The sequence below is a fragment of the Mus caroli genome, unplaced genomic scaffold (genome assembly GCF_978045245.1).
Source record: "Mus caroli unplaced genomic scaffold, Mus_caroli_1 scaffold_16, whole genome shotgun sequence".
NCBI classification, from domain to species: Eukaryota; Metazoa; Chordata; class Mammalia; order Rodentia; family Muridae; genus Mus; species Mus caroli.
In genome coordinates this window covers 86,137,977-86,148,560 of record NW_028227271.1, presented here as the reverse complement: position 1 = coordinate 86,148,560, position 10,584 = coordinate 86,137,977, and the positions used below count along the sequence as shown (strand labels likewise).

Here is a 10,584-nt window from a genome sequence, read left to right as displayed (position 1 = left end):
GTACATGGTCAATTTGGCTGTCATAAGACCCCTCAAATGATCCTTACTTTTAGCTATTATTCTCTGTGTTTCCTCTTTTATTCCCCCTTCTTCTTTCTTACTCCCCCAAACTGTTTACTTTCCAAAAAATATTATATATGCCCCATAAAATAAAAAGTAATAATATTAAACCCAAGTTATGTAATAAAATTTTCTTTGGACATTTACATCTTGTATATTAAGCATTTTATACTATGAGTAATAAAATAAGAAGTTTATTGGCAACTGTAGTTTGAACACAGGGCCTCAAAATGCTAGATAAAATTTCTCCCACTGAGCCCATGAAAGGCTATGTATAAGGTAAGATGTAAAATATCTATCTGTGGATATCATTTATCAAATTCCAGGTAGCAAGAAATAAATGAATGAAGGTATTTAAGTGCCTCATTTCTTGTATTCTACAATTTTCATTTCAATGATTGACCAAACATTTGATAATATACACTATTTGCACAAATATTTAAGTGGAATCTATTCATGGAGTATGTGCATGAAACAAATAATTAGACACTGAATATAAATCTCTATATTGTTAAGCAATGAGTGCTGAATAGTCTTCCTCATTCACATTCATATTCATAAGAAGCCAGAAACAGCAGCATGATATCAATGCACAAACAATAAAGTAGAATAAGAATTAAATATGTGTTTTTCAAAAGGCAGATAAAAGCAATTACACCTAAAGGATTTTAGATGGTAGGCACAGGTCTAGATCATAAAAAATTTATCTGTCTGGGCTGGTGAGGTGGATCAGTGGGTAAGAGCACCCGACTGCTCTTCCGAAGGTCTGAAGTTCAAATCCCAGCAACCACATGGTGGCTCACAACCATCTGTAATGAGATCTGACTCCCTCTTCTGGGGTGTCTGAAGACAGCTACAGTGTACTTACATATAATAAAAATAAATTTAAAAATCTTAAAAAAAAATTTATCTGTCCAAAAAATTAAAAGAATTTGATAACTCAAAAATGTCTATAAAATACTAATATCATTAGGGAATAAAACATAAAACTTACATGTGAAAATAACACTATCTTATCACAATAATCTGAATATATTAATATAAATGGTATGAAGAGCAAAGTAAACTGCTGTGGAGAATGACATGAAAATCATTAGTGAATATCTTAGACATAAAATATAAGCTGAAGTTTTATGTTCATCACATAAAGAAGAAAATACAAGATAAAAACATGACATATAGTAATTAAACTATTAATGTGATAACATAAAATTAATATATACTTATACATAGTATTTCAAAAGTGTTACTCAAAGAATTGTGAATGTTCATAAAATTAATTTTTAATCTTATTATAAAATGCTGAAACCTTGCATATAGTAGAAACAATATAACCTAGCAAGTTTAAACAGGACAAGATGGGCAAAGGTCTGCATAAAGTCAGCATAGAAGGAACCAATGAAAGTTCTAAAAATCAGAGTAGAATTGGTGTCAAAACACATCCTATAGCTTGTATCAGAAAAATGAAGAAAGATGTGATAAACATCACTGTATACTGGTTATGAATGTTATCACACCAAATAATAAAGAATAAAAATATTTATAACAAACACAGTGGGAAATGATGATACAAATAAAAAAGAAAACTCAGAAAAGTGTACATGCTTCTTACTTTATAGCAAACAAAATGGAATAAAACCAGAGATGGGTGTTAATATATAAAATTATATAAAGAAATATGATAGTTAAAAATCTCAACAACATAAAGTTGTCATTATATTAATTTATTAAGGATAATTTACATATAGCTTTGTCATTTTATAGGAAACCTTCACTAACAGTAGAAATGTCACAAAAAATCCCCAAATAAATCTAATATATCTGTCAATTAATAGGAAACAAATACTGGTCCAAAAAGATGGGTTATAGGCAAGTGTTCACTGGACTTCTTCAATATAAAACTGAAATACATACATTTATTATTTTAAAATGTGTAGTTTTATCATCACATCAAAAGAGAAATCTGAGTTCACAGTTGTAAGTATTGTGGGAAAAACTATTTATGTAACAGTTAAACCACAAGGTTTTCAAATATCTCAGGCTTGTTGTTAATATTTATCAAAAAATAATAAGTTGATTTTTTCAATTTTGTTGAACAGAATGAAATCAGTTGACCTGTCATATGAAGATATTTTATGATATAGAGTCAATTATGCTCCTCCTTGGAGTGGGACAGATGAATAGCCAATTATGTTTCTTGTCATATAATCAGAACAAATCACAATCAAGATAGTAGAACTGCCACTAGGCACTATGATAAGAAATTTTCTTTAATAAATAAATGATATTATATAATTGAATACCAAAAGGAGAGAAGTCCTTATGTTCTAAAATTCATGAGATTTTCATTTTTTTATGAAACCATTCCTACTTTTAATATTCTGGAATTAATTAGTTTTACAACCTAATTATATCTATAAGAATATCACCAAGTAAGACCTATGTAAGTAACAATATTTTATTTTCTATTTTTAGTTCCCAGGAAATTATTATTATGAAAATAGAAATGGATAGATACCTTTATGATGTCAAAATATATATTTGAAACCATATTTATACTTGACAGGCTTTGTTGTCCAGTATAATCAATGAAACTCTATAATATCTTAATAGATATTTGTATGATGAGATGGTAACTTTCATCTAGTTTCATGACTTATTCAGACATGTCATCTAAGGGGCTTATGTATTGAATAATTTCTACTAATGAGAGGGAATCAAAGCAAAATGTTAGTACTGCCAATTGATCAGATTATATTCTGATTAGATTATTGGGATTTGGAGACTAATTGAAGACAATAAACCAATGAGAGCATGATTTTTAGTATATGATAACCCTGGCTTCTTCTGTCCCATGGACTTAAGTTTATACATACAAGCAAAATCACAAAATGTCTCATGTAAATACTTTCTTGGCTTAACAGCCTTATTTATTTTGTGTCAAGGAAATCATTCTCTTCTTTTTAAAAAGACTAAATGATAATTGTTAAACTGAACTTTATTTTATCATGTTTCAATAACCATGATAGTTTAATTTCCATGATAGTTTCAATAACCATGATAGTTTAAATATCTTCTTAACATACATACATCATTTCATTCAGCGGCATACAGAAAATTCTGACTACAGAGCGATATAGTAGATCTAGTTTTGATCATTTTATAGAGCTCCATTTTGTTTCCCATAATGGTTGTGGTATCTTTTATTTCTGAAAATAGACTGAATGGTTTTGTTTGATCTGTGTTTGAATTGGCAGCTGGTGTCTTCTGTTTTTTTTTATAATAGAAGCAAGGTAAATATCGAATTGTATTTCTGTAATGATTAATAAAGAAATTTCATACATTATTATAAAAATTTTATAATTCTCTATGGAAAAATTATTGGTGTTTTTATTAATTATATTTCTCACTGATATAATAAAATACCAGATAAATGAAACTTGAAGAAGGAAAGGTCGGTCCTGTCCATTATTGAAATGAAGACATGGCAGCAGGAGATTGAGGCAACTGACTACATTTCATCAGTAGTGATGAATCGGAGAAAGACAGACATTGGTAATCAACTTGGTTTCTTCTTTTGTTCTGTCAAGGTCACCAGTCAAAGGAATTGTAACAATAATAGTGTGGAACTTTCCATGTCAGTTAACTTTATCTAGAAAAAACATGGGAGAATGCACAAATATTTGCTTTCTATGTTATTACAGATTGTGTCAAGCAAATGAATTAGATGAGCCAGCACAACTCTAGTCATTGTCACCTTGATAGGCAAGCATACCACTGTCTTTTTATAGCTATATATCCTTTTTGCTTCATACACTCATAGACATCTCATGACAAAACATTTGAACTACAGAAATTTTAAAAAATATTTAACAGTCTGAACAATTTATAAAAACCTTGTGACCAAAGCTTCATGTCAAAACGGACTCCTACTCCAAAATGGAAGACTAGAGAAGAAAGAAATCACATCCCAGCAAAAGGGAAACAAGTGAAGGAAACTCCTAATCTCAAAGCTTCATGTTTCATCACACAGAGCCCACTCTTGTTCGAATCATCTATGTTCCAATGGCCCTGACTCTCCAGCTATTCCCCCTGTAGCATAAATAACTTTTCTTTGGACAGAACATATCTTTCTTCAGTGAATGTCCTAAATCATGCTGGGGTTGGTTTTTCAGTTAATCCTTAATTTCTTTCCTTATTGTGGTGGCTTTTCTAAATATCCTTACAGCGACTCATACATTATCATAGAGTGTCTGACATCAGTAACTTCTTGAAACCTAACCCAAGTCTCCAGGACCTTTTTGAACTTGTGTTTTTATGTCTAAAAACTTTATTACATAGACAATTTTGTTAAGATCCATTATTAGTCTTTTGTGTTGAACATGGTAAAATTTGCTCACAGTAAATGAATGCAAATATTTTTATCTATTCCCTCTTATAAAGTCATTATACAATATTTTATTCCCCCCTCAGTAAACTTTTCTCTCTACAGAATCCCAGTGTTATGAGAACTTAAGTAACAAATATGCCCAGAGACTCCTTTTTGCTTTCATGTATTGTGAACCTATTATTTATAAGTAGTCAATCATAAAAGATTGTGAAATTAACCTCAGCTGATGGAGAAAGACAACATTAGCACCCGTTGTAGATTCAAAACTAAGTGACCTTTCTGTACAGGTATGCTTCAAAACTGGCTTGGGTTCTGGTACTTCTATCTCACAAACAAAATTGTCTTTCAGAGCCATTCTCACCCAGTGCTTCTTTGTATGATACAGGGATCATTCATTCATTCTTTCTAAGGAAAAGTTCCTGCTACATCCTTGAAATAAAATGCAAGGTCTCTTTTTGTTCAGACCCTTGAGAAACATTTCCCCAGGTGGCTGTATTTAAATAGAAGACCATGTTGGTGGCATTTTGAGATTAGGATTGTTTCTTTCAAATTTTCATGAAACAGAACTTTTGATGGATGAGGACTTGCTCTCAGGCCACCTTTTCTATTTTATCAGTTCACAACACTAAGTTTATTTTTATTTTCCCCCACATTGATTTTTACTAGATATTTTCTTCATTTACATTTCAAATGCCATCCCAAAGTCCCCTATACCCTCCCCCGCCCTGCTCCCCTACCCACTCACTCCCAATTCTTGGCCCTGGCGTTCCCCTGTGATGTGGCATATAAAGTTTGCTAGACCATGGGGCCTCTCTTCCCAAAGATAGCCGACTAGGCCGAATTCTGATACATATGTAGCTAGAGACACGAGCTGTGGGGGTACTGGTTAGTTCATACTGTGTTCCACCAATAGGGCTGGAGACCGCTTCAACTCCTTGGGTACTTTCTCTAGCTCCTCCATTGGGGGCACTGTGTTCCATCCAATAGCTGACTGTGAGCATCCACTTCTGTGTTTGCTAGGCCCGGGCATAGCCTCACAAGAGACAGCTATATCAGTGTCCTTTCAGCAAAATTTTGCTGGCATATGCAATAGTGTCTGCGTTTGGTGGCTGATTATTGGATGGACCCCTGAGTGAGGCAGTCTCTGGATTGTATTTTGGGTGTTCTAGGTTTCTGGGCTAATATCCACTTATCAGTGAGTACATATCAAGTGAATTCTTTTGTGATTGGGTTACCTCACTCAGGATGATATCCTCCAGATACATCCATTTGCCCAAGAATTTCATAAATTCATTGTTTTTAATAGCTGAGTAGTACACCATTGTTTAAATGTACCACATTTTCTGTATTTTTAATGACACCAATATCTTTAAAAATTAGAGTTGCTTTGGTGTGTGTTTTATCTGTAACCTCAAAACTGCAAACATTTTTCTTCTTTCATTTTACAATTTTTACTTTACCATTTTACATTCAATGTTATGTCTTTCATGCAATATATATATATATATATATATATATATATATATATATATATATATATATATATTCAGTTTATGCTCCATATTTTATCCTCTGTCATTTTAGATCTGATGAGAGTACTACGATTAGTTACCATACGATTACTTAGATTCCTAACTTTCCTTTAATTTCTACACCAAAAAAAATTAGACTTACAGTTTAATTCAACCATTTTCAGGTTTTCATGGTATGAGCAGAATTATGATTTTTCTATATTTTGAAGTGGTTTGCCTCTTGATTATTTCCTGAAATAACCTGCGTTTTTTTGTTTTTTTTTTTTTTTTTTTCTGAAATCTGGTCCAGGCCCCTATTCTCCATGTTTTCTCCAGAATTGTGGATTTCCAAACTCCCACAAGACTGTTCCATTAAGCTCCATATACAGCATTCTGAGGTATTTGTAACACAACACTTTGAACTCTTCTCCATTCGTTCTTCCAATTAATTACAAAATGCCAAGAATTACACAGTCAACTTTTCAGATAATGCAAGGGTTAAGGAGATGTTAGGGATGTGGGGATTATAAAGATAATTATGTTTATACTATATTTTTGAAATCTCAAATAATTAACAAAATAATGCTGAAGAACATAAATACAAATAAAAATGCATTATCCCTTTGTGAGCATACATATGTGTAAACTTAAATTTATTTGGAGCATCAGATAATTGTCATATTCACACCATTTGCATATGCAAATGGTTACTATCAAAAGATATGTTTGTGTTTATTTGTTTGTTTTATGGATCTTCCTCATATGAAGTTTGATGGAAATTGTCTGATCTCATGCTGTGACCCTGCGATGGTGGCTCCACCTTCAACTTGGTAAAGAAATAAGCTTACAGTCTTCTAATTATGAGTAAATTAGTATTGTTTACATAATAGCCATGGATGCATGGTTAGTTGAGGATGTGTATAAGACAATAGCATATCAGAGAGAATCGTCTTCAAAGCATTTTAGAGAATTTCAATAAAGGTATTTCTCTTTTGGTGTCTTGTGATTTTAGGTCTACCGACTGTATTGCAATATTAAGTAAGGTCTAAGAAAACAACAACGCCTCAAAAAGAGAAGAGAAAAAACAGATATCAATTGAACCAATTGGTTCCAGGCATTTATTTTAAAAGAATCCAATCTCAGTTTTACATTTTGTGCCAATAATTTGCTTTGATTCCTGAGTTATTATTTTCTATCACAAACTTCTCTTTCAGGGATGTAATATACAATGGCCATCTTAATCACACAAGAATTTGTCAAAAGTTATGAGTTGTGCAATTGTTTGGATCAGACAGGAACAAGTTGCCATTCATAGTTCTAGTTGGGAAAATCAATTTCACAATACTCCTGCCAACCTTAGCAACATTAGGGTGGGTACTGTGTCCCAAGGCTTCCTATACATCCCTCTTGATAAACATACTTTTGTAAATTTACTCTGCTTTTAAAGAAATAGCCTCTATCTAGATGAGCATTACAATACTTTGCTATGTCATTGTTCACACATTATATTTCTGTACATTTTGCATTGAGAAAGTGATAGCAACTACTTTCTCCCATCTTCCCAGACTTTGTAGCACAAGGAAATGCTGGATGAGTTCTTAAAGGGGGGAAAAACATGAGGCAGTTCTGACCAAATTAGCAACTGAAATTATACTGAATCAGAAATCAGCGTTTTGAATCATTCATCTCACAGTGAAAACACCACCACTTCTGCAGTATCAGCTCACTGTTACCCTTGCAAATGAAGAGATTTCAATTCTGTGTTCATGCTGAGGATCTTGACATGGAAGAGGAAATTTCATTCAATTTTCAGTAACTCATGGGTGATTACAGTTGAAAAGACTTTACGTAACTCAATTGGAACATCTCCGTTTACAGAAGGATGTCTGCTGAAATATAATCCATTAGCTTGGTGAAGTGCATCGAAGGACTTGTAGCATCCCGTCTAAGTGAGCTCTGAAGGACCTGTTCAAGTCAAAACTTTAGCACCTTCCTCCACCGTGTCAGAATACAGGCCCCAAATGTATATTATCAGATCATATACTATAATAAATGTAAAAAAAACAAATCATTTTATTAAATACAACCTTCAGTAATTAAAGATTGAAAACCAGGTCAGTTTTTAAACTTGTGCTGTTTCCATGACTTCTATAAAAATATATATATAATCAAATTGTTTCACAAAATTATAAATACTCATTTTACACAACTGGCTAGATCAGTTTGTAGAGTACCTGCTGGATTTTTTTCCATAAAAAGGGGATAATATGATGATCACTCCACTGCATCAGTATAAACCACAGAGACATTCTCCTGGGCTACTAACTGGCTAGTTCACTAACTTCAGAACAAGAGACATTTAATATTATTGTCCTTGTAAGTTGTCATCCATTACTTTTTTCCTGTTTGGGAGCTAACCTACAATTCTGTGTGTTAGTTCATGTATTAGGCTTTGCCAGAGTATCTTTCCTGCATCAAATCAGCTAGCCTACATACAGCAAAGTCCTTTGTTTCTGTACCTGTGATGACTATTTTTGGTTGCCAACTTGACCACATTTAGAATTAATTACACTTCTTGGGGATGTTCTTAATTAAATCGTTTGACTTTAATCTGGATCCTTTGAGTGGGAAGATACACCTTAAATCTAGGCCACACCTTACTGTGGGAGTCCATAGAAAGGATATTGCAAAAGGAAGCTCTTGGTCTTTGTCAGGTGATCTTCAACCATTTGGGCACATTTATTCCTTTACTGGTATTGAAACCTAATTCTTTGAACCCTTATTAATTTTAACGTGTACTGAATATCAGGTGAAACAGCTAACCCCATGGGCTCAACAAATACTTGGTCCTTGCACTTTCAGTCTGTAGACAGCCATTGTTGGACTACCTGAATCACAGTCTATATAAGATACTCTAGTACATTCCATGTATGTATTTCATACATACATGGAATATATATATATATATATATATATATATATATGTGTGTGTGTGTGTGTGTGTGTGTGTGTGTGTATCAGTCCTATTCATCTAGTGAACCCTGACTTTTTATTTTATTTTATTTTATTTTATTTTATTTATTTTATTTTTATTTTATTGCCTCTCTTTCATTTAATCAGATTTTATTTCTGGTTTCCAGAGGATGAAATACTTGACTTAATTTTCCTAGTATCCATCATCAGAAGAAATGCTGTGGCTATTATCCATTTAGTTCATATTTGATTTTCACACAGCAGCACCTGCAACTAGGTTGAACTCAGAAAACTATCTCTCTTCCATAACACTGCGTTCTTCCTGGATCCATCTCAACAAATATATACAGACTCAGTAATTAAACAGCATGAATTTTGAAATGTGAAGTTTCAAAACAATCTGTGGATACTTTCAATGTATCAACTCAAGCTTGATTTTTAAAACATAGTATTTAAGGGCTCAAAACTTTTTATCATTTCCTTAATGCCAACCAAAAGGATAAGATTATAAAAGAATATGCAAAGCTACACTTACAAAGACCATAAATAAGTAAACTGAATAAAACTCTAAATAGCAATAATGACCTGGATCATGGATAAAATGTATCAAACATTATTTTTAATATAATTTAAAATTGTTAAACTTTATAATTTAATTCTCTAGTGATCTAACCATCTTCTATTTATTATGTTGTAATCATAGTTGACTGATTAGAACAGTTACGCTGCAACTATCCTGAGAACCATCTATTACCATGTGCAGTACTATAAAACAGACTTAGCCATGTGGTACTGATCAACATCATTTACAGAGCTAGTTCTAGGACAGCCAAGGCTACCCAAAGAAACCTTGACTTGAAAAATCAATATAAAAGAAAAAAAGAAAAGGATAATAAGAAAGAAAAAGAAAAAAGAGAAAAAGACTAAATGTGACTAAGAACAAGGGCACTTCATCTTAGTCCTCATTTTCAGTATGGTGCTCTCAAACATTTCTGAGGACTATCTGCATCATTGTGAAATTCATTTCTTTCCTAAATAACTCACTAGATTCCCTCTCAATCCTTCTCAGAACTACACCTTCATCTATCAATAAATATAGATAAGCAGATAAAAATAAACCATATCAACATTTACAAATTCAGAGTTCTTAGAACTAAATCTTGGTAGCTTTTTGGATATTTCTATATTTACATTTAAATCAAGATTGTCAATTATTATGCACATAAGGGTGCCTTATAATATTTTCAAACTCAGCATAGTGTTAGGCTTAGTAGTACATGACTTTAATCCCTGTAATCTGGAAGCAGAGGCAAGCAGGGTGTGAGGTTTTCCTGTTTATAGAGTGAATTTAATGACAGATAGGGTTGCACAGAGAAATACTGTCCTTAACGAACAAAGAAATAAAAATTGAAACTTAGCATGCTTTTCAAGATGCCAGATACAATATGTATTGTTTTTAAAGATCTTACTTTTTTTTTCTTAAATATGGAAGGCCTTAAGCATACCTATTTTTCTTAAAAAAGATAGATACAGTAGCTAAGAAAAATAACACTAGATCCTCTATTCATAAGATTTAGGAAATAGAAATAGCTAGGATATACATTAAGAGATAAATGGATATTGAAAATAAATGTATATTTACACTGGGAT

The 10,584-nt window shown here is 32.3% G+C and overlaps 1 long non-coding RNA gene across 1 annotated transcript; it reads left to right on the top strand.

Annotated features, from left to right (window-relative positions):
* Window positions 1-3,495: 3,495 nt before the first annotated feature.
* LOC110311056 (uncharacterized) lies at window positions 3,496-7,239 on the top strand. The gene is made up of 3 exons (XR_002379900.1): window positions 3,496-3,615; window positions 6,272-6,359; window positions 6,974-7,239. It is a non-coding gene; the product is annotated as an uncharacterized LOC110311056 (long non-coding RNA).
* Window positions 7,240-10,584: the final 3,345 nt, after the last annotated feature.